Source organism: Rhinatrema bivittatum, chromosome 6 (assembly GCF_901001135.1).
Source record: "Rhinatrema bivittatum chromosome 6, aRhiBiv1.1, whole genome shotgun sequence".
Lineage (NCBI taxonomy): Eukaryota > Metazoa > Chordata > Amphibia > Gymnophiona > Rhinatrematidae > Rhinatrema > Rhinatrema bivittatum.
Window position 1 is genome coordinate 264,704,632 of NC_042620.1, and position 22,456 is coordinate 264,727,087.

Below are 22,456 nucleotides of genomic sequence, written 5' to 3' on the forward strand. Positions count from 1 at the left end.
TTTGGAAATTTCTGAAACCTGATGTTCCAGTGTCTCCGTCAATGTATTATCATTTTTTTTTTAAAGTTTATGTTCCTCCTTTTGTGACATTTCAAAGCGGATTACATTCAGTACTGTGGGTATTTCCCTCTCCCCAGAGGGCTCACAGTCTAAGGACCCTGGTTTACTAAGGCTTTTCTCCCATTCTGGGTCTATGGGGAAAATGCTTTAAGTAAATGAAATTTTATTTAAGGATAAATGTTTACCTGAGGCAATGGAGGCTGAAGTGACTTAGCCAAGGTCACAAGGAGCATCAGTGGCATTAGTTAAGCCCCCAGTCTAAGTATTTGAGGCATTAGCTCTAAAGTCTAAGTAGGTAGTGCCTAGGTATAACTTTCCTTTAGATATCCAGATGTAATTTTGAATCGCTGAGGGGACAATTTTGTTCCATGGGCCTGCAAACATGGCCTTTGAATTCGGGCCAGCAAGGCAAAACAGATACCTGTACCTGTGCGCTTTGTACTTGCTTTGCAGCAGGTGCACGGAACCTGCATGAAAGTTTGTGAAATCTCAGTTTATTCTTTCCCTCCCCTGACCTGACCTATCCATTTTTCCTCTCAGGTAAAATTACATGTGCTGTGAACAGAACATGTACTTTCACCCACAGTGAGAAGGAAGAGGGATTTTTTTAAAGTCTTTTTTTATGCAAATTAACCTTTGTTTACCTGAATAAAAAGTTTTGAAAATTCCCCTCCCTGTGGCTAAATGTAATGCTATATATAAATATATATATATGTGCCTGCGCGTACACCAAGCATTAAAGAATCTAAGTAGGAAGATGTTTGGCTTTATCATTTTTTTAATTAGAAATACATATATATATATATATTTATCTAGCAATAATTTACATTCACTTGAGGTAAAAAAAAATTTTGCTTTGTTTGATTGCACAGCATCTTAAAAATGTATTTGAACTCCTCAGCTATCTTCTTAATGTTAATGCTGCCTCAACTCTGACTATTATAAATGCTTTGCACAACCTGCTTCTTTCGCTTTCATAATCACATCGCTGGGTTCCGTTCCTAATTAATTTGTAATTCATTTTGGTTCATCTCACTTATTTCAGAGTTTGGCGGTGTGGTGGGTAGAGGAGTAGGCAGGCGGGGTGCATGGCACCGGAGAAGGGCAGATGTTATCCCACCTCGGACATGGGTAAATTAATGGAGGAAAGATTGGGGAATGTATCTTACATGCAGCAGGACGTAGGATTCGAGGCACCTTGCTACACAAATTCTTTGGTTCACTATCCGCTGAAGAAGGGATTGGAAAAAAAAACCCCAGCCGATCGCTGATGATAGAGGGGTAGATGTCACACTATTTACGGAAGAAAGGGTTTGTGTGAAAGTAGCAAAACTGCAAGTAGACAAAGCTATGAGGTGAGATGGGTTACATCAGAGGATATTAAGTGAGCTCAGAGACGTTCTGGTGGGTCCACTGGAAAGATCTATTCAATATATTTATAACAATGGGACCGGCAAAGAGCAGACATCTCTGTTTGTTTGTTTTTTTATTTCATCTTTGTTACATTTTTTTTAAATAATACTCCTTAAACAAAGGACGTGTACAGAAACACTACATTCATTCATTCAGCAAAGAAAGATATTGACCTCAAGAGGACACAAAATTAATTAATTAGAAATTATTAAGCATTCGCTCCAATGATCTCGCTGGTTTCCGCTGATAATACATACACAAAAATAAATTTAACCTAACCTAAAAACAAATAAATCAACCTGTTATTACTCGTACATAGGATGGTGCATGGGCCAACAATAAAGGACAAATCAAAATGAATAGGAAAAGACTCCTCAGCAATCAGTTACAGTTCTTACAAGATAAAAAGAGGAGAGCGGCAACATTGTACATCTCGTGGTTTGAGAAACTTAAAGAAGCTAAGCAACTTAATCAGACCCTCACAGGGAAACTCCTGAGAAAGAACTGCACTCCGACCGATAGGGCCAGAGATCGCATAGACAGAAGCAATTTGTGCTTACTGTGAGTGTGTTCAGAAACAGCAGCAAAAACCAGGCAATTTTAAAGCAAGAAATACCTTCCCTTTATGACAGAAGAAAGATTCTGTCCATTTTCAACACAAATGTGAGCGGTGACATTGCTGGAACATTTGCATGGAGCAGCAGTTGCAATTCCTGAACACCTTGCTGGGCAGAGTGGAGGGCTGTTTCAGTCTTTATCTGCTGCCATCTCCCTATTCTATGCGCTCGGTCGGCAACTGGTGGGGTGTGTGCTCTCCCCACCAGCCACTAACCACCAGAGTTTGCTTCAGCAAACGGCCCCCTAAACACCCCAACACACACACACACTCACACACAGAACTCTCCTCATCCCAACCTTTATGAAATTGCACTTTGAAATTAAAAGTCTGTATCCAAGGTCCACTTTCAGGGTCCAAACCTCCCCTGCTTACTGAGATCCCACTTCAGTCAAAGCCTTCCCCTTCTCCCAGAACCATCTGCCCTCCCCACCCCAGCCCTTAGCAAACTGACGGGCCGATGCAGTAAAGTGCGCTCTGAGCGCACTGTTAGCCCCTGTTTGGCCGTGCGTTATCGATGCGCTATTTTTACCCCTTATACAGTAAGGGGTAATAGCGCGGGGAAAACGCGCGGCCAACCCCCCCCCTCCCCCCCCCCGAAACTAACAGTGCCCGCAACATGCAAATGCATGTTGATGGCCCTCTTAGTTATTCCCGCGCAATACAGAAATTAAATGTGCAGCCAGCCGCACATTTTACTTTCAGAAATTAACGCCTGGCAAAAGCAGGCGCTAATTTCGGCCGGCACCGGGAAAATGTACAGAAAAGCAGAAAAATCTGCTCTTCTGTACACCCTCCGACTTAATATCATAGTGATATTAAGTCGGAGGCCCCAAAAATAAAAAAAATGTTTTAAATCTGCCCGTGGCCTGTGGGTTGGAAGACGGGCGCTCAATTATGCTGGCGTCCATTTTCCGAACCCGTGGCTGTCAGCGGGTTCTCGAACCCGCTGACAGCCACGTCAGCGGGTTCGTGGCTGTCAGCGGGTTCGAGAACCGCCGGTAAAATTGAGCGTCGGCTGTCAAACCTGCTGACAGTCGCCGCTTCTGTCAAAAAGGAGGCGCTAGGGACGTGCTAATGTCCCTAGCGCCTCCTTTTACCGAGGGCCCTCATTTGCATTTTTTGTTTTTCTGAATCGCGCGCTCAGGAGAGTGGCCTGGGCGCGCGCCGGGAGACGACTGCTCGTCCGCTCTCCCGCAGGTTTTTCTGCGTCGGCCCGTGTGGCTTCCAAGAACAGAAGGCATCCCCCGGCATTCCCGCCCCTCCCCCGGCTCTGCAGACTGGCCACCGATCAACCCGAGGCTAATTTAGCTGGATAAGCAGCGACATTCAGACTTACCCGGCAAGTTAGAGCTTACCCAGCTAACTAAAAGTTATCTGTGCCACTGAGTATCCCGAATAAGTTAGCCGGATTTGTTTATCCAACTAACTTCTCTAGCCGGATAACTTTTGAATGTGGACTCTTGTGTTACTATCCTTACTTGGAGCCTCCACAATGCCCCAGTCGACAAAAGGAATCAAAAAGAAAAAGACAGTCGCCAATTAGCGTTCTCGGGAGCAGCACCTCCCAGAAGAGCTCCCCCAAAGTCCTCCCACGTCAGGAAGCAAGTCGAAGCCCGGCTGTTCTGCCAGTCGCACCACTACCTCCACCCTACATGCATTAGAATTAAACTGACCACTGCCTTCACCTACTGCTGCAACTTATTGCTTGGCTGCGATGTTGTGGTATTTTTTTTTTATTTTTTTTTTGCAGGTTTGGTCCTATTGTTGATTTATTTCGAGTTTAGCCCTTCCTGTCCATCTTTTTCCTCGGACTAGATTTTGTGAAGCTGCTGCACTGACCGTAGGCTTCTAATGTGCATTAGAAGCCTACGGTCAGAGCAGCAGCTTCATGCAGAAAGCTGGGTAACAAATAAATAGGTCTCTTCTGAACAGTCTGGAGACTCTTTGCCCTAGATTACATAAGCCAGCATTCACTTTTTGGAAATTTCTGAAACCTGATGTTCCAGTGTCTCCGTCAATGTATTTATCATAAATCACATACTTTTTTATAAAGTTTATGTTCCTCCTTTTGTGACATTTCAAAGCGGATTACATTCAGTACTGTGGGTATTTCCCTCTCCCCAGAGGGCTCACAGTCTAAGGACCTGGTTTACTAAGGCTTTTCTCCCATTCTGTGTCTATGGAGAAAATGCTTTAAGTAAATGAAACTTTACTTAAGGATAAATGTTTACCTGAGGCAATGGAGGCTGACGTGACTTAGCCAAGGTCATAAGGAGCATCAGTGGGATTTGAATGCCGGCTTCCCAACCTGCTGCTCTAACCACCAGGCTACTTCTCCATACTTGGCCTGACTCTGTTTGGAAAGTGTCTAGATTTCATCAAAACATTTAGAGACGTAGCTTTTCAAAGCTTCTATAGTATGCCAAATAGAATTTAAGGTCACTACATTTGGTCTTACCAGACCAGTTTTCTTTCCACCTGAGGTAGCTCACCCGAGAATATTCTACTTGCCTGCAGTTCCTGCCTGGGTTTAGCCAGGGTCTCCCTTGCTGCTATTTTTTGAACAACAGCCTTATTGTGCAGTGTTGATGATTTTTTTTTTTGTGTGTTTCTGACTGGATGTAGACAGAAGAGCTGCAGAGGTGCGACAGACTCTAAGGGTCTTGGAAGACTGCGGGAAGAACCCCGGGGGGGGGCATAGGTTCCGTGCTGGACCCTGCCCCGTCCCAGAGAGCTCAGAAGGAAGTCAGGGCAGGTGCAACACACGGAACTGCAGTGCAGAATACCACAATTCAGTATAACTGAGGTATAATGCGATACGGCATCCCCTGCATCCTGCAGCTGCCATGTTTTAAAAGGGTCAATCAGTCCCAGAAGAGCCCCTCAAAACCCAAGCTAAAAAATCTCTGAGCTCTAGTGGGACTTCTCTCTCTCTCAATCCCCTCCCCCCCCCCCCCCACAGCCTTGAATAACTGAAAGTTAAAATGAAAGACTCCCCCCCTCCCCCCAAGTAAGGAAGCAATGCCTCCTTGTAATAAAGAAAACCTGTCCCACCAAGCGCTAAAACTTGTGGTTTAGCAGGGTGCCAGAAACCCCTGCCAACAAGCCTGTAATAATCTCCATTTGCAAGTTTTTGTTGCAGTCTCGAGAGAATGGCATTGTGGAAGAAGATCTCTCTAGTGCCAAGATTAAATTGGAATGCTCTCCCAGGGCTTTATGGCCTAAACAAACTAATAGAGTGCGTGACATTATAACTTCCATTCACAGTGCGAGAAGGAGAACATTTATGAGATCACATGGAAAAAAGTTAGTAGACTTGGGAGGGCCATAAAATCTTTATTTTTACCGATCTGGCCAATGCCACACTACGCAAGCATCAGGAACTGAGAGAGACCACCAGTGTACTACGGACAGAGAATATTTGGTACCGCTGGATCTTCCCTTTTGGGCTGTTTGTGATTAAGGGAACCTCTCATAAAATGAAAACAATTGCCAAGGCTGCAGAAGTTTTCAAGGAGACAGGCTTGTCTTTCACTTTCTTGGAACCTAAAATGGCAACTACAGCATTGAGGAAGAAAATGTTTCCAAAATGGCAGCGGGTAGGCAAAGGCAGCAGAAGACTGAGGCACCAATCGGGTGAGAGCCAGCCTTTGTTGCGGGTGTGGACCCTTGGGCCGAGATGAGGTTGACGCTACCTGCAGGGAGGGGTCCTAAAAGTCCTCATTGTCGGTAGGTGCAACTGGCTGGTGCAGAGACCCAACAGGACCTTCACCAATACCAGCCCTCATTCCCTGTAGGTTGAGCCCTTGGGTGCTGGGGCTGGCTGAACTTAGGTGCAGGTCTCTGATGATGAGGAATCCTATGAAGAATGTTAGACTGTAGCAGAGTAAAGACATTCCAAGGGTCAGGGCAGGCAGCCAACAGCGAAGTCCAGAAGAATTACTAGGAGTTGAGGCAGGTGGCAATCAAGCGAAGTTCAGGAGACGTACCAGGAGTCGAGATGGGCAGTGATCAAGCAAAGTCCAGGAGATGTCTGAGGTCAAGGCCAAAGAAGCTATCCAGGGGAAGACAAGATGAAGACCAGGAGTCAGGCAACCAGCTACTCCTAGGAGCTCGACCTGTTTCTGAGGCATCCATTGCAGTTCTGACCGGGCCTTATATAGAAGGCCACAGTGACATCAGAGGGCGCCGCAGGGAATTTCCCGCCATGGGCCCTTTAAATTGAGAAGAGATGCACATGCGTGCTCCTAGGGATGCTCGCGTAGTGTTCCCGGCGCGGTGTGATCCCATGAACATAGCGGCCTGCCACATCTGAAGCCAGGAGAGCGTTGCGGCATCGGCGTTCTGCCTTCTGCCCCAGGTCTTGGGTAAGTGTGGCTGACCGCAGGATAGGCCTGCGGCCGATCGAGCGCAACAGCCTTCTCCCTCAGATCCTTGTTGAAACTGTTTTGGCTTCCATTAAGTGAACATAAGAGCACCATCTTTTGTGCATATACTTTGCCTTTTTGGTGGGACTGTGTACCATTAGAATTTGCATATCCTAGTTTGGCGTTTTAAGCCTTTATGGTTATGTTTTATACAAAAGAATGCTTGTGTGGTGGTGATTAGATTAGCATTGGTTGCACTGGGGAGGATGTCGGGGGTCCAGACTTGTTTGAGGGCTACTTCCCCCATGAGATGGTGGGATCTGCTCAGAGGGATTGGCAGATCATGCACATGGAAGGGGAGGAGGGTGGAGGGAGGTTAACTCAAACTTTCTGTTCAGGAGCAGATTATAGTGTTATAGTGGGAATTCTTAAATTGTTATTCTTGAATAATTTGATTGTTTCTGGTTTATTCAGGAGAGAGAGAATGAAAAGGAGAGCAACAGTGGGGAGGGATATAGCTTATGTCATACTTATGGATATTGTCCCTTAATGTTTAGGGTTTTAACACTCCCAGAAAGTGATAGCTCCCATTTTAAGAATTGTCTTATCATAGAACATCTCGGGAATTTCCTCTTTCCCAGCATTTGGTCCATTAATTTTTATTCTACCTCGCTGACCCCAAGGGCAGATTTCAACCTTTGAAAGTTAAGGTTGGCCGTGAACTGAATACACTTGTTAATATCTATGCCCCCAACCATGATCAAGAAGCGCTCCTGAAGTCACTGGAGCACTTGCTCTTATCTTATACTGAGGGGTTGCTGATTGTGGGTGGAGCTTTAATTCCACCAGAGTGCCCTCCATAGATAACTCATACTCATCTGTCCAGGGACTGAAGGGTGCGAGGTGATCGCTTACATTACTGATGGAAAGATGGAGTTTAGTAGACATTTGGAAGCAGCGTTATCCATCCTCTAGGACTTACTCCTTTTACTCTGCACCACATGGCCTCCTACTTTGATATTGATTATTTTTTGATAGATAAAGACATAGGGGCCGATGCAATACAGTTAGCGCTCATTACATACAAATGCATGTGAATGAGGCTATTACTCATTCGCTCCAAATGCAAAAAACATAAATGTGCGTCTCAGACACACATTTATCGCTCAGATATTAACGCCTGCCTGGAGCAGTTCTGATTTTAGTAGATACGCGCGTAGCCGCTAAAATCCTGGATCGGCGCGCGCAAGGCTGCCGATTTCGTATAGCCGGCGCGCGCCGAGCCGCACAGCCTGCCACCGTTCCCTCCAAGGCCGCTCCGAAATCGGAGCGGCCTTGGAGGGAACACGCTTTCGCCCTCCCCTCACCTTCCCCTCCCTTCCTTTATCTAAACCACCCCCCGGCCCTATCTAGACACCCCTCTACCTTTGTCGGGGGATTTACGCCTCCCGGAGGGAGAAGTAAATCCCAGCGCGCCAGCGGGCCGCTAGCGCGCCGAGACGCAACCTGGGGGCGGTTCCGGAGGGCGCGGCCACGCCCCCGGGCCCACCCCCGAAACGCCACATCCCACCCCCAAAAAGCCGCGCCGATCCGACACGCCCCCGACACGCCCCCCTCGAAAAACCCCGGGACTTACGCGAGTCCCGGGGCTCTGTGCGCGCCGGTAGGCCTATGGAACATAGGCGCACCGGCGCGCAAGGCCCTGCTCGCATAAATCCGGGCAGATTTACGTGAGCAGGGCTTTTAAAATCCGCCCCACAATCTCTCACCGGCGAGTAAAAAATCATACATGTGACACTCAATGCAAAAGACTGGAAAACTCCCTTCTTGCTGCTAGACTGCTGCCTTCATCTTAGTTTTATTGAGTTCTTAGTTAAGTTTAAGATACTAAAGGAGTTAGAATGAGAGTACTTTAAATTTACAGGTGAATTTGCTAATTAATCAGCTAGTGTCCTACAAAGGGATGATTAAACTTTCAATAAGGGCTGGTACAATAGTATGATTTAGATAAGACCCTGATTGATTTTTAATGAGAAAGTGTCTCGTGCCTAAAAATCAAGGGTTGAGTGGGTGGGAAAGACAGACACTAGAATTAACTATCTCTGGCTTGCTCATTACCTCAGACACACACAAACTCTAAACAATATATCCCTTAATTTCACCTTTCACCAAACTTTAATAAGCCCAAAAATTTCTGAAAGTTATACTTACTAGTCCTCTTTAACCACCGTTAAATTAATCTTCACTCAGTTAATGGAAGGGTTTGAGATTCGCACGCCATTAGGTGCGCACTTCTGGTCCTCCTCTACTGCAAAGGGTGCAGGGCCTCTGGAAGCTGGGGCTGTGGAAGTCAGTCCCTGGATCGCTTGCGGTGACCTCTGGAATCCTCTCCCAGGGGATGCTGGGAGCAGTATGCAGATGAGCCTTCCGGTCCTCTTTACTGAAGAGGATGTTGGAGAGATACCCATTCCGGAGAAGGTTTGATTCAGATGCACTGAACCAAATCACGGTAAACCTAGAAGATGTGGTAGGCCTGATTGACAAACTGAAGAGTAGTAAATCACCTGGACCAGATGGTATACACCCCAGGGTTCAGAAGGAACTCAAAAATGAAATTTCAGATCCATTAGTAAAAATTTCTAACCTATCATTAAAATCATTCATGGTACCTGAAGACTGGAGGGTAGCTAATCTAACCACAATATTTAAAAAGGGCTCCGGGGTGATCCGGGAAACTACAGACCAGTTAGCCTGACTTCAGTACCAGGAAAAATAGTGGAAAATGTTCTAAATATCAAAATAACAGAACATATAGAAAATCATGGCTTAATGGAACAAAGTCTCACAAATCTGCTTCACTTTTTTGAAGGGGTTAATAAACATGTAAATAAAGGTGAACCAGTAGATGTAATGTATTTGGATTTTCATAAGGCATTTGACAAAGTTCCTCATGAGAGGCTTCTAGGAAAAATAAAATGTCATGGGATAGGTGGCAATGTCCTTTCGTGGATTACAAACTAGTTAAAAGACAGGAAACGAAGTAGGATTAAATTGACAATTTTCTCAGTGGAGGGGGTGGGTAGTGGAATGCCTCAGGGATCTGTACTGGGACTTGTGCATTTCTTATATTTATAAATGATCTGGAAAGGAATACGACGAGTGAGGTAATCAAATTTGCAGATGATACAAAATTATTCAGAGTAGTTAAATCACAAGCAGATTATGATAAATTGCAGGAGGACCTTGTGAGACTGGAAAATTGGGCATTCAAATGGCAGATGAAATTTAATGTGGATAAGTGCAAGGTGATGCATATAAGGAAAAATAACCCATGCTTTAGTTACACGACGTTAAGTTACATATTAGGAGCTACCACCCAAGAAAGAGATATAGGCGTCATAGTGGATAATGCATTGAAATCGTCGGGTCAGTGTGATGAGGCAGTCAAAAAAGCAAACAGAATGTTAGGAATTATTAGGAAGTGGAATGGTGAATAAAACGGAAAATATTATAATGCCTCTGTATCACTCCATGGTGAGACCGCACCTTGAATACTGTGTACTATTCTGGTTGCCGCATCTCAAAAAAGATATAGTTGCGATGAAGAAGGTACAGAGAAGGGTGACCAAAATAATAAAGGGGATGACGAAAGAGGTTAGGACTGTTCAGCTTGGAGAAGAGACGGTTGAGGGGGGATATAAAAGAGGTCTTTAAAATCATGAGAGGTCTAGAACGGGTACATGTGAATCGGTTATTTACTCTTTCGGATAATAGAAGGACTATGGGGCACGCCATGAAGTTAGCATGTTGCACATTTAAAACTAATTGGAGAAAAATATTTTTCACTCAATGCACAATTAAACTCTGGAATTTATTGCCAGAAGATGTGGTTAGTGTAATTAGTGTAGCTGGGTTAAAAAAGGTTTGGATAAGTTCTTAGAGGAGAAGTGCATTATCTGCTATAAATCAAATTGACTGAGGGTCAAATTATAAAAGGTGCGCGTGGGTGTAGATTTGTTCACGCAACCCTTTGAAAATCTACTCCTTAGGTAATAGCCACTGCTATTACTGGCAACAGTAGTGTGGGATATACTTAGTGTTTGGGTACTTGCCAGGTACTTGTAGCCTAGATTGGCCACTGTTGGAAACAGGATGCTGGGCTTGATGGACCCTTGGTCTGAACCAGTATGGCATGTTCTTATGTTCTTATGATGATAGCACTTATGTAACCTGGACAAAACTGCATTTAAAGGTAGAGCAACTGAGTGCATCCAATAAGCTGCAATTGTACACTGTGCTGCAAGGAATATCTGTTGGCTCAGATTCTGTTGAGATTTCTCTATATCAGAGACTGGAACATTTAGCAAACATTTTTGGGATGCAGTACCTACCCAACTCCAAAGAGATCCAAGATGCTATCTGTCTCCAGAAATCAGAAATCAATCCACAGTGCCACCAAATATGAAAGGAAGATCCCAGACCTCCACAGCCCCTCCAGCATTTATCATCAGCATTGGCATACATGGTGTGAAGCCTCTCTGGGGTGAGGGACCATCTTAATAAAACTTTATACCCATTTTCCTATAGTGTGGCAGATATGGAGCACTTACTCGTATGTAGAAGAGCCAAATCCCACTCCTCTTCACTTACTGACTCTCCCAAACCTCTCTCCCATGCTTGAATATGTTTAGGGGGGCACTTTAAAATCTGCATTAAGTAAGCCATATAATTTTGATGTTATCTTTCTCAGCATATCCGCCTTATCCCAAAAGGTTTTAAACAAGGTTTTTCCAGGCATAAGAGATGCAGTGATCTCCTGAGAGGAGATGAAATGCCTTATTTGGGCCAAAGGTAGAAAGTTGGTTTCCATCACACCAAATCTATCAATCAACTCTCTGAAATTTAAACGTTTTCCCCCATTTATCACTTGCTCAATACGATGGATCCCTTTATCCTTCCATCCTGCAAAAGCACTGGGTGTAGGCCAGCGGGAAAATCCCTGTTATGAAAAAGATGTGTCAAATAAAAATAACTTTGTTTGCCAACCAGTTTATCTCTCCACTGGGACCAGGCTTTCAAGGTGGTGCATAATGAAAATGGCATGCACAACAGCGATTACCAAGAATGCTTTGGTTGCCATGTTAATGCTTGCAGAGGCATTAAACCTATTAAAAATTACACACTGCTTTGCATTATTCTGTTTATGCCAATAAATTATCGCTCTCAGTTGGGATACCACATAATACCACAGCAAATTAGGGACCCCCAGCCTTGCCTCTTAAGTTTGGGTTGGAGCATAACTAAATGAAATGCCCTAGGAGGCCTACGCCTCCAAATAAAATCAAAGATCTTTTTCTACCAAGATCGTAATATAGCAGAGGAAATATGAATAGGCAATGCTATAAATAGATAGAGAAATCTAGGCAAAATATTCATCTTAGTGATTGAAATCCTCCCCCACCAAGAAAATACATATCTCGCCCATTTATCTAAGTCTTTCACGATAGCTGCATTAATGGGTTATAGTTCAATTTAAATAGATCCTCCACACAGCCACTAACATAGACCCTTAGGTATTTAAGAACAAAGCGAAGAGCGAAGTGGGGAGAGTGGACAGTCCTGTCTTGTTCTCCTGCTCACCTGAAAACTTTCCCTATATCCCATATAAACTTTAACACAGGCCTGTGGGCTCTCGTATAAATTCTGAATCTAACCCAGAAAGTAAGATCAAAAGGGCATCTTATCCAGAGTCTTGAGCAAAAATTCACCATGTCAAATGCTTTTTCAGTGTCAATGGTTAAAAGAAGGGATGGAATTTTCTTTTTTAATCTGCCAGATTATGTCAACAATTTTGCATACATTGTCTGCGGCCATCCTATTGGGTATAAAATCAACTTAATCTGAGTGGACAACAAAGAGATTATCTGATTCCATCTCTCTTGCTAGGATTTTTAATAACCAGCAGTAAAGCCATCAAGTCCTGGAGCTTTGCCCACTTTCAACAATTTAATGACATTTATAATCTCTACAGAGCTAATAGGGCTATGTATTGCTGTTGAGTTGGAGAGAGGGTTGGTAAATCTACAGAGCCAAGATAAACATCAATATTTTCCTCAGAGATACCAATATTTCTACTATATAACTGAGGATAAAATTGAGAAAAGCAATTTCTAATTTCAGAGGCAGTTGTAACCATGGTGCCAGTAGAGGTTTTAATCTTGGCTATGTAACCCTGGGTAAGAATAGATTTCAGTCATCTGACTAAATATCTTCCTGCTTTGTTGCCCCCTTCAAAATAGGCTTGTCTAGCCAGCTCCATGTGATGGGCAATAAGATCAGTATCTAATAATCTAAGTTCATCCCGAGCTAAATTTAAATCTTTAAGAGCAGCAGGAGAAAAAAGTGGATGTATATACAGAAGATAAGATACTAGCGATCCTAGCGCCTCCTTGCTAGCGCGCCCCCCCCCTAATTTGTTTATTGCATGGCACCCCCGATGCGGGCGCCATGCATGCGCTAAGAAAGCGGGCGCTGAAAAGTCAGCGCCCGCTTTCTGCAAATTTTATTGCATCGGCTCCATAACGAATAGAGTAGTTGGGGCGGGGATGGATAAGATAACTTGGTCAGACCATACTCTGGTTTGGTTTGATCTATGGTTTAAAAATTATGACACAGCACAGCGAAACTGGCATCTAAATGACAGTTTATTAAAGGATGAGTCTTTTTGCAAGATCATGGCTGTCAAAGACTTCCAAATAAATGCTACAGATGGTGTATTGTAAGGAATAGTATGGGAATGTTCCAAAGTGAGAATGCGGGGTTTGTTTATCTCTCAAGTGACCTAAAAAAAAAAGAAAACATTAGGAAAGGTTAGTTATAAGACCATGTTTTGGAACCCTTTTGTTCCTTGAGATGGGAGTTTTTCCATCCTCTGTTAGGTGTGTGGACCCTTGAGCCGGGACGAGGGTTGGAACCACCACCGAGGGACGGCCCCAAATGGTCCTTATCACTGGGCGGCAGTACTGGTGGAGAACACCCAGCTGGAGCTTCACCTATACCAGCCCTCGCACCCCTTGGGTGCCGGAGCCGGCAGGACATGGGTGCTGGTATTCTCTCAACAAGGGTCCAAGAGGCGGCATCAGGAGGTCCAGGTTGAGGCAGGCAGAGGTCAGAGGAAGCCGTGGATGAACTGGGAATCAGAACAGGCAGCAAACCAGCAGTACGAGGAGACAAGCCAAAGGTCAGGACGGGCAGGAAACCAGCAGTGTGAGGAGACAAGCCAAAGGTCAGGACAAGCAGCGATCAAGCGAAGTCAGGAAGCCAAGCCGAGGTCAGAACCAGGAGGACAGTCCGAGGTGCAGGGGCTCAAGGTCAGGAACAAGCAGGAGCTCGGGATCAGGAACAAGCAGAGCTCTAGAACACAGCAACAACACACTCTCACGAGCAGGACCTGTTGCCAAGGCAAGGTACAGGAAGCTGATGTGGCCTTAAATAGCCCAGATCTGTGATGTCATCTTCGGGGGCCGGGCCAAGGTTTCCCGCTGCGGCCCCTTTAAGTAGGGACGAGTGCCGCTCGCGCACCTAGGGGAGCACACGGAGAGAGGAAATCGGCGGCGTCTGGTGCATCGTGGGAGAGACACCGCTGTTGGATTCGGGGCCTGGCTGCCCCAGGCTGTCGAGGAGGGAGTCTGGGTTGGGTGCCTGCCGGTGTGGGTAAGGGGGACCGGCCACGGGTTGCCGCGGCCGGGATTCCCAACACCCTCCTTATCTCATGTTTTGATTTCTCCCTTTTTGAGTTTTTTGCTTTTAATATACATGAGCACTCAACAAAAAGGAGTGGTGTTTCTCACTCAGAGAACACAGGTGGACTGTAAATAGATCTGGAGAGGAGTGGGTTTTTATCCATTCATGGATGAATGAGAGAAAGGAGAGAAGGAGATAGTTAGTTTGTTTGGACTTATTATTGGGTTCATTATCATCTGAAGGAGATTAAAAGAGAAGAGGAGTAGGAGAGGTGCTTATCAATTACTGCGAGTAGTAAGAAAAGAAAAAAGAACTTCAGGAAAGGTAAGAGTTTTCTGGACTGCATCTATGAGATCATCAATTTGACTAAAAGGCCTATCCCTTATCAATTGGGAAGGAAATGACAAATTGTCTTAACATTGGAGAGGAAGAGAAATTGGATTTATTAATTGGAATGTTGCGCTCTGCCGCTCATGAGCCCGACCGCAAGCAGCTTCACTTACCTCCCAGTGCAGCCTGGAGGTTGCTGATGCTGTCCTGTGCTGCGCAGAGCCACTGACACCACTTCTCTTCGTGGCCTGGATGCCGTCGAAGCTGGCTCCTGGTGCAGCCTGGGGAGGCCGCCGATGATGTCCTCTGCTTCACAGTGCAAGGCCTCCAACAGCACTTCACTTCGTGGCCTGGATGCTGCTGATGCTGCCGCTTCTGCAACTGATGTCTCTAGGCGTACACGTGCGCCAAAGGGCCTGTGGCAGGAAAAGCCCCACGGCCCTTTCTGATTATGTCATCCAGTCAGCCCTATAAAAGGGCTCTGCAATCTTCACTCTGAGCCTTCGTATGGATCTTTATGGTAATCCATGGTGTCGTCTTCCTTCAAGGTCTTCCTTGATCATGCTTCTGTCTTGATGGTCTTCATGTTCCTCTTTGGATGTTCCTGGTCTCCTTGTTCTTTGTTGGAGCTCCTTCATTTCACCTGTTCCATGTTCCTGGTCTCTCATCAGTTCCTCGTCCAAGTCTTCTGAGTCCTTGCCTGATCCAAATCTTCTGTCAAGTTCTGGATGTTCCAGTCTTTGTTCCCAAGTTCTGCCCTTCAGCTCCTTTCTTGTCTTTCCTCCAGGTGTGCCAGCATCATAGTCCATAACCAGCCTACGGCAGGCTCTGTAGGGTGCCTCCTGGCACAAGGCCTGTCTGTCTTGCTGGGTCAAGTCCTCAGAGTCCATTCTTGTTTTACAGTTCCAAGTCAAGTTCCTAGTCATGTTCCTAGTTCTGGTCTCATGGAGCTTGTCCAGCCAGCTGATCTCCTTGTTCCTCATTCCAAGGGATGTCCTGGCTCTCATTCTCATCCGAGTCTCGGTCCAGAGCCTGTTTCACTTCCGGTGTGGTCCGCGACCAACCCGTGATAGGTTGTGTAGGGCACGCAGTGGGACAGAGTGATCCACGACCAGCCCATGGCAGGCTGTGTAGGCTGCACTGCAGTGCAGTGCCCATGGAAACTGAACTCTTGGAACCAGAGCCTTCATCTGTGTTCCTCGTCTCCAGACTCTTCGTTCAAGTTCCAAGCCTTCATCCAAGTTCCAAATCTTCATTGTCTTCGTCCACATTCCTCATCATGCCATGTCTTGACTTCAGCCTTCATTTCTCCTGTTGCACTTGCCGTTCCAAGAGGCAGGTTCGAAAGGGCTGTCGAGTGGCTGGAGGGCTACCCCAGAGACCAGCATTGCATTATTGGGTGTCATTCTGTGCTTACAGGTTCAGCAGAAGTCTGTGAGCAATGTTCCAAGCCCAAGCTAAGTTCCAAGTCTAGCCGTGCCTGTATATGCTCGCCTCCCGTGGTGGTGTACCTTGGAGCTCTGCCCTGAGGTTGTGCTGTGGTCCAAGAGCTCACTTTCTCTTGAGCAAAGCAACCGCAGACCCACGCTCACAACATGGATTTTAAATTGAACCATCACCTGAACCATAAATTTACTAAAGAGAAGAAAGGTCACAATTCTACTTAAGGAGATAAATTTGTAACATCAAACTTGATACGATTAAAGCTGGTATCATTGGCCAAAAAGCAAACCTTTCCTGACAATTCTTCCACAATGTTGCTCACGAAAATGTTGAAAAGAACCAGTCAAAGTACTGATCCCATAGGCAAACCGCTAGTAACATCCCCCCTCCTCAGAATAAACTCCATTTATCACTACTCTTTGTCACTTCAACTAGTTTCCAACCCAATTAGTCACTCTAGGGCCCATACGAAGGGCACTCAATTTATTTATAAGTCACCTATGTGGAACCATGTCAAAGGCATTTGTGATGCTGTAGGCTGGCCAAGCCTTGAGAATAATCAGTAAATCAAATGGAAGCCTAGGCTGGTGGTTCCTTACATACAATTTATTCATCAAAATAAAGCCACACAAAACAAAGTAGAGCAGCAGACCTTCTTTCAGGTTTAACAGTAATTTTGCTCACTTTAACTTCAGGTTATTTGAGCATCTTTCGGTTATACCTGGTCGAAGCAACCATGACCCCTCTCTGGTCCCCTGGGTCTTCTCCTGTGCTCTAGGCCTGGGGTTTTATGGTAGGGTGAAGGGAACCTCCCTTTACTCAGAATCCCTTGTAGAGTTCTGCCTTAAGGAGGACTGGATTAGAAGCCTGAACCAGGCCCCTTAAGGTAGAGTGAGGGGGTTGTCGGTATACTTCATCACAGCCTTACTGAAATCCAAGTATTCTGCATCTAGCACTCTTCCTTGATCCAACTCTCTGATCACCCAGTCAAAAAAATTGATCAGATTTGTCTGACAAGATCTGCCTCTGGTAAAACTATGCTGCCTCAGAAATTACACCATCTTCTATTTTATCAGCTATTCCATTAATTTTCTCACCAAAGAGGTCAGGCTAACCAGTCTGTAGTTCTAGCTTCCACTTTTATGAACAGGAACCACATCTGCCCGTTTCCAGTCCTCCAGAACTACTCCCTACTCTAAAGAAGCATTGAAAAGGTCAGCCCAGCATAACTGCCAGAACGTCTTTAAGTTCCCTTAGTACTGAAGGATGGGTCCCATCCATCCCCATCACCTTATCTACTTCACTGTTTCTGAAAACTCTCCAGTCGAGTTTTCTGGATGTCTGTAATGAATATGTATGAGATAGATTTGCATACACTGGAGACCCACTGATCTACTTTAAGTTTAGTTAGCTTCTCACGAGCATTCTTTTCTGAAAAAAATCAATTGAGGTTTACCTCACTTCCAATCTTATTTGTGTTCATTTTATTTGGTCCTGCTCCAGGACCTTCCACGGTGACACTGAACAGAAATATTTGTTATGCAATTTCACTTTTTCCTCATCAGCCTCTACATATTCCCCCGCTTCACAATGCCATTTTTGCGCTTCCTTCTATCACTGATATATCTACAAAAAAAAAAGTCTTCTCCCTCCATTTTTACCATATTTGCTATTTTGTACTCCATTTGAATTATTTCTGCATTTCCGAGATCTCTCGTAGTTTATGAATGCCGGTCTTTCCTTCCTTACCTTTTCAGCTACTTCTTTAGAAAACCATAACGGCCTTTTTAAACTCTTTCCTTTGTTTACTTTCCCAACAAAAGGTTAGTTGCCCTTATAATATCTCCTTTTACTTTTGCCCCCTACTCTTCCACTTCCCCTAGATTTTCCCATCCAGCTAATGACTCCTTGATGTACTCCCCCATTTTGAGAAAGTTAGTTTCCCTGAAGTCTAGGACCCTCGCCTTTCTTTTTTTTATTTTATGTTTATTAAACTTTTCATTTTTAAAAAGATATTACACAGCTTGTATCACCTCTCAATCATATGTTAAACATTCCCATTCAGAAATATCTACATAATACATTCTGTGAAACCTAGAAAAAATCATTTACTAGCAATTACAGAGACTGGCTGATAGTAAAAGAAGCAGTATTAGATCAGTAATGGTATAACATTATAGTTTGTGTCTAAACCATTTATAAATCCTACCCCCCAAATTTAAACTAAGGAGAAATATGGGGTTAGGAGTCAAGGTATGTGCGTAATTGTTCAGGCTGAGTAAACACATATCTCGTATTTTGATATAATACAACACATCTACAAGGGAATCGTAAAATAAACTTAGCTCCACGTTACGTAACCTTGTCTCTCATTGTTAAGAACTCTTTTCTTCTTAACTGTGTATTGAAAGAGACGTCTGGAAAGATTCTAATTGGGTAACCATGGAAATTGGAGTTCTGATACTTGAAATATAATCTAACAATAACATGCCTCTGAGAAACATCAGCAAATTGAACAATTAAGGTAGCTCTGTTTTTATTTCCATGTCAGATGACCTTTCTAAAAGGTCAGACAGATTTGTATCCTCTCTTTGTTCCCCCTGAATTTGTTCTTGTATATCAACTCTCCCTGCAGTTTGAGTAATATAATATATCCTAGATATTCCTGGCAATGTTGCATCTGTATATTTCAAGACGTTTATAAGATAGCTTCTAAATAGTTCCCTAGGAGAGAGCAAGTGAGTCTTAGGAAAGTTTAAAACTCTCAAATTTACTCTCCTGATTTGATTTTCTAATTGCTCTAATTTGTCAGATTGAATTTTTTCAGATTTAACTAAGTTTAATTGAACTTTCTCAATCTCATCAGTTTTAACTCCCATATTATTTACCAGACCATCTAACTTTTCTATCTTCGTCTGTAATATCCTATTATTACTCAATCCCTCTTGAACCAATTTAGCCAGATCATTAATTGATTTTTGCATAGAGAAAATCATAGTCCCTATTTCTTCCAATGTAAATTTAGTAGGAACTATTACAGGTATGTCAGCCATCGCACTCCCTTGACTTCCTTCCATCCCCTTCTCCTTGAGGATCGCTACTGTACTACGTTCCTCCCTTTAATCTTTAAAAACCTGAAACCCAGGGATCGGTGGTGGGCGGCTAAAACTTCCTACCCCCCCTTGATCGCAAGATGGAATAGAGACCAAGTTCAGGTTCAGATTGGAATCCTCGAAAACAAATTCTCCACCTCCTTTTCCAGTAGGCGGATCCGGTGTTAATGGGGCACCAGGGCTCAACGATGTTTCATAAGTCAAGGAGTTTAGTCCCTGCTCCTGGACTACAACTCCAGCGACTTCACTTCCTGGTGACAAAGCTATGGTTCTAGCAAAAAGATTCTGAATACGTGGTTGATTGTCACTCACAACAGGGGTAGAAGTCACTGTTTTCCCTTTCCTCTTGGTATGTGGCATTACCAAGAGGAATTAAACCACAATATATATTTGAAAATGTACCTCAAGAATGATAGGATCCTTTTGAAGACACAATCTCAGTTCAGCCAGGCTCCGATTGACCGCTGTATCCGTGAAATTAAAATAAATTCCTCCGACCAATCCCGGCAAGCAAGAAATTGCACCAAATAGTCCTTGAAGAAATCCAGCAGAGTGGCAGCTGCTTGCACCAGCGACCACAATATCAACGGCCGACCCTCGCCTTTCTGAATGTCTTTGTATTTATTAAAATTTCTTAAATACTCGTACACATGCTCTGAGCAATTTACAAAATAAAAACATATATAAAATAACCATAAAATACGTAACATGGCACTAACAATGACTCTTAAATAAATACCAACTACAGACAGAAAACATCTTCAACAGCTGAGCTCTAAGCAGAGGTCCAATCAGAACTTTAAGCGAAAGCTAGCCCCATCAGAAATAGTGTTAACATAATTTTAAAAGTTTTAGTGCATTCAATTAGTCTCAACGCGACAGGCATGGTGTTCCATAAAGCAGGTGAAGTGACCGAAAAAGCACAGTCTCTTGTTGCCTTATTGTAGGCACTTCAAGGAGTCCCCTTTCCTGCGATCTTAAATTCCTAGTGGACAGGTATATCTGCAACAAGAAGCTCATCCATGATAATGAGGATATACCAAGAAGCTTGTGTGTTAGAAGAAGTATTTTTGACTGAACTCTAAAATGAACTGGCAACCAGTGAAACTGATGAAGCGTTGGTGTAATGTGATCAGTGCGCCTTTTATTGATCAAATGAGCAGTAGAGTTTAAAATTAATTGAAGAGGCTTTAATGCAGAGTCAGGCATCCAAGATAAATGGAATTGCAATAGTCCAAGGTAGTCCAAGATTTTTTCTACGTTTTTCAACTGATTGCTCTTCAAGAGGGGTCATTTATGTCATCTTGTGCCTGTCTACACACAAATGTAAGAAAGGTCACAAATTTTTATTAGCAAAAATTCTCACTGAATCACATTAAAAGTCTGTCAAAAACTAAACACTCATTCATTCACACATTCACACATTAACACATTTAAAACTTAAACACAACAGTGATAGGACAGGCTCAAAGTGAATTTTCATAACACTACAGAGCACATGTGTTTATCATCCCTATGGTTTATAATACCACTTACAACCCTAGAAATACTATTTTCTAGCTCTCTATTTAACAGTATTTAACAGTATTTATCCTCTTTCACCATACTCTTTTATAACAACTTCAATATCATTACTTAGATCTTATATCATCATTACACATGAGTCTCTGCTGATCAAACGCACTGAAATTTGCGAGCCTTTACAATTCCTGGCATAATAAAAGGTGATGCTTGTACCTAGCTTCTATAAAGAAGAGACGCACAGTGGAGGAATTAAAGAAAAAATAAAGAGGAACAGGAGCTGTAAAAGCACGCAAATTTCAGTGCATTTGATCAGCAGAGACTCATGTGTAATGATGATATAAGATCTAAGTAATGATATTGAAGTTGTTATAAAAGAGTATGGTGAAAGAGGATAAATATTGTTAGATAGAGAGCTAGAAAATAGTATTTCTAGGGTTGTAAGTGATATTATAAGCCACAGGGATGATAAACACATGTGCTCTGTAGTGTTATGAAAATTCACTTTGAGCCTGCAATAAAATGGGGAATTTGTGGTTATCCAGCTCCACAAAAGAGTGAATAGTCAAGCTTTTGAAGCGCTGGATTACCATAAATTCAGTCTTTGATAGGTTAAGTGCTAATTTATTATGGTGCAGTCATGTTTGATAGCTGAAAGGCAGATGCCAACTGAAATAACTAATTCAGACCAAGTAGAGTCCATTTTTTGTAAATTTCTTTATTGAGGCATAGGTATGGTAACACTGAGTATAGAACAATAGAAATATATATCCCAGCACCCCATATTTTGACATTTTCATCCCCTTCAATACCCTTCACAAATGCTGGCTTACAACAGCTCATCAAAGCATTTAAGTTGGTGTTTGATGAACCTGATCAATTGGCAATGGTAGGATTGGACCTCCTTCACCTTCAGCAGGGCACTCGACCATTGATATATTATTTATTTTATTTTATTTATTTAAGTCTTTTCTATACCGTCGTTAAGTAGCTTCTGTCACAACGGTTTACAGTAGGCACATAAAGATAGGGATGCTGAGACATTAATTTACACAAGTGCCATATCGGTTCGGTACATAGTTTTTTAGAATAAAATAATTGGAATGTGATACAATACTGTTTGGAGTTTTTTTATTTTTTTCTGAATTAAAGCAGTACTAACTTTATAAGTGTCACTTTATGTTATAGTGATGGATGATAAAATAAAGTAATATAGAATAAAATACAGCTACACACGTATTGATTGTGGTGGTGGGATTTTGATATTCATTTTCATTTGTTCCTACCTCGCACTTCGCCGGTTTCACTACTCCCCCACTCTCTTTGATAAGCTTGCTTAAATAGCCAGGTTTTTAAATGTTTTCGAAAGGATTTATTGTCACTTTGTAACCTTAACTCTAAAGGCATGGTGTTCCACAGTATGGGTCCTGCCAGAGACAGAGCTCTCTCTCTTACTTGGGTGAGTCTTGCTGTTTTTATTGATGGAACTGTAAGGAGTGCTTTATTAGCTGATCTTAGATTTCTGTTTGGTACATGAACGCGGAGGGCAGTGTTAAACCAATCTGCATTTTCGTTATGTATTAATTTATGTATGGTGCAAAGTGTTTTGTATTGAATTCTTTGTTCGACTGGTAGCCAGTGTAACTCGGCTAGGGTTCTGTGATGTGGTCTTTTTTACTTTTTCCGGTCAAAATTCTTGCCACGGTGTTTTGTAGAATTTGTAGTGGTCTGAGTGATGTGTATGGTAGACCTAGTAGTAAGGCCTTACAGTAGCCGGTGCTTGCAAAGATCAGTGCTTGTAGCACTGTACGAAAGTTTGTAGTTGTTAGCAGTGGTTTGAGTCTTCT

The 22,456-nt window shown here is 43.4% G+C and overlaps 1 protein-coding gene across 3 annotated transcripts in view; it reads left to right on the plus strand.

Moving 5' to 3' along the window:
• Positions 1-22,456, plus strand: part of CD19 (CD19 molecule) — a 110,526-nt gene that overhangs the window by 26,491 nt on the left and 61,579 nt on the right. The window lies entirely within an intron of this gene.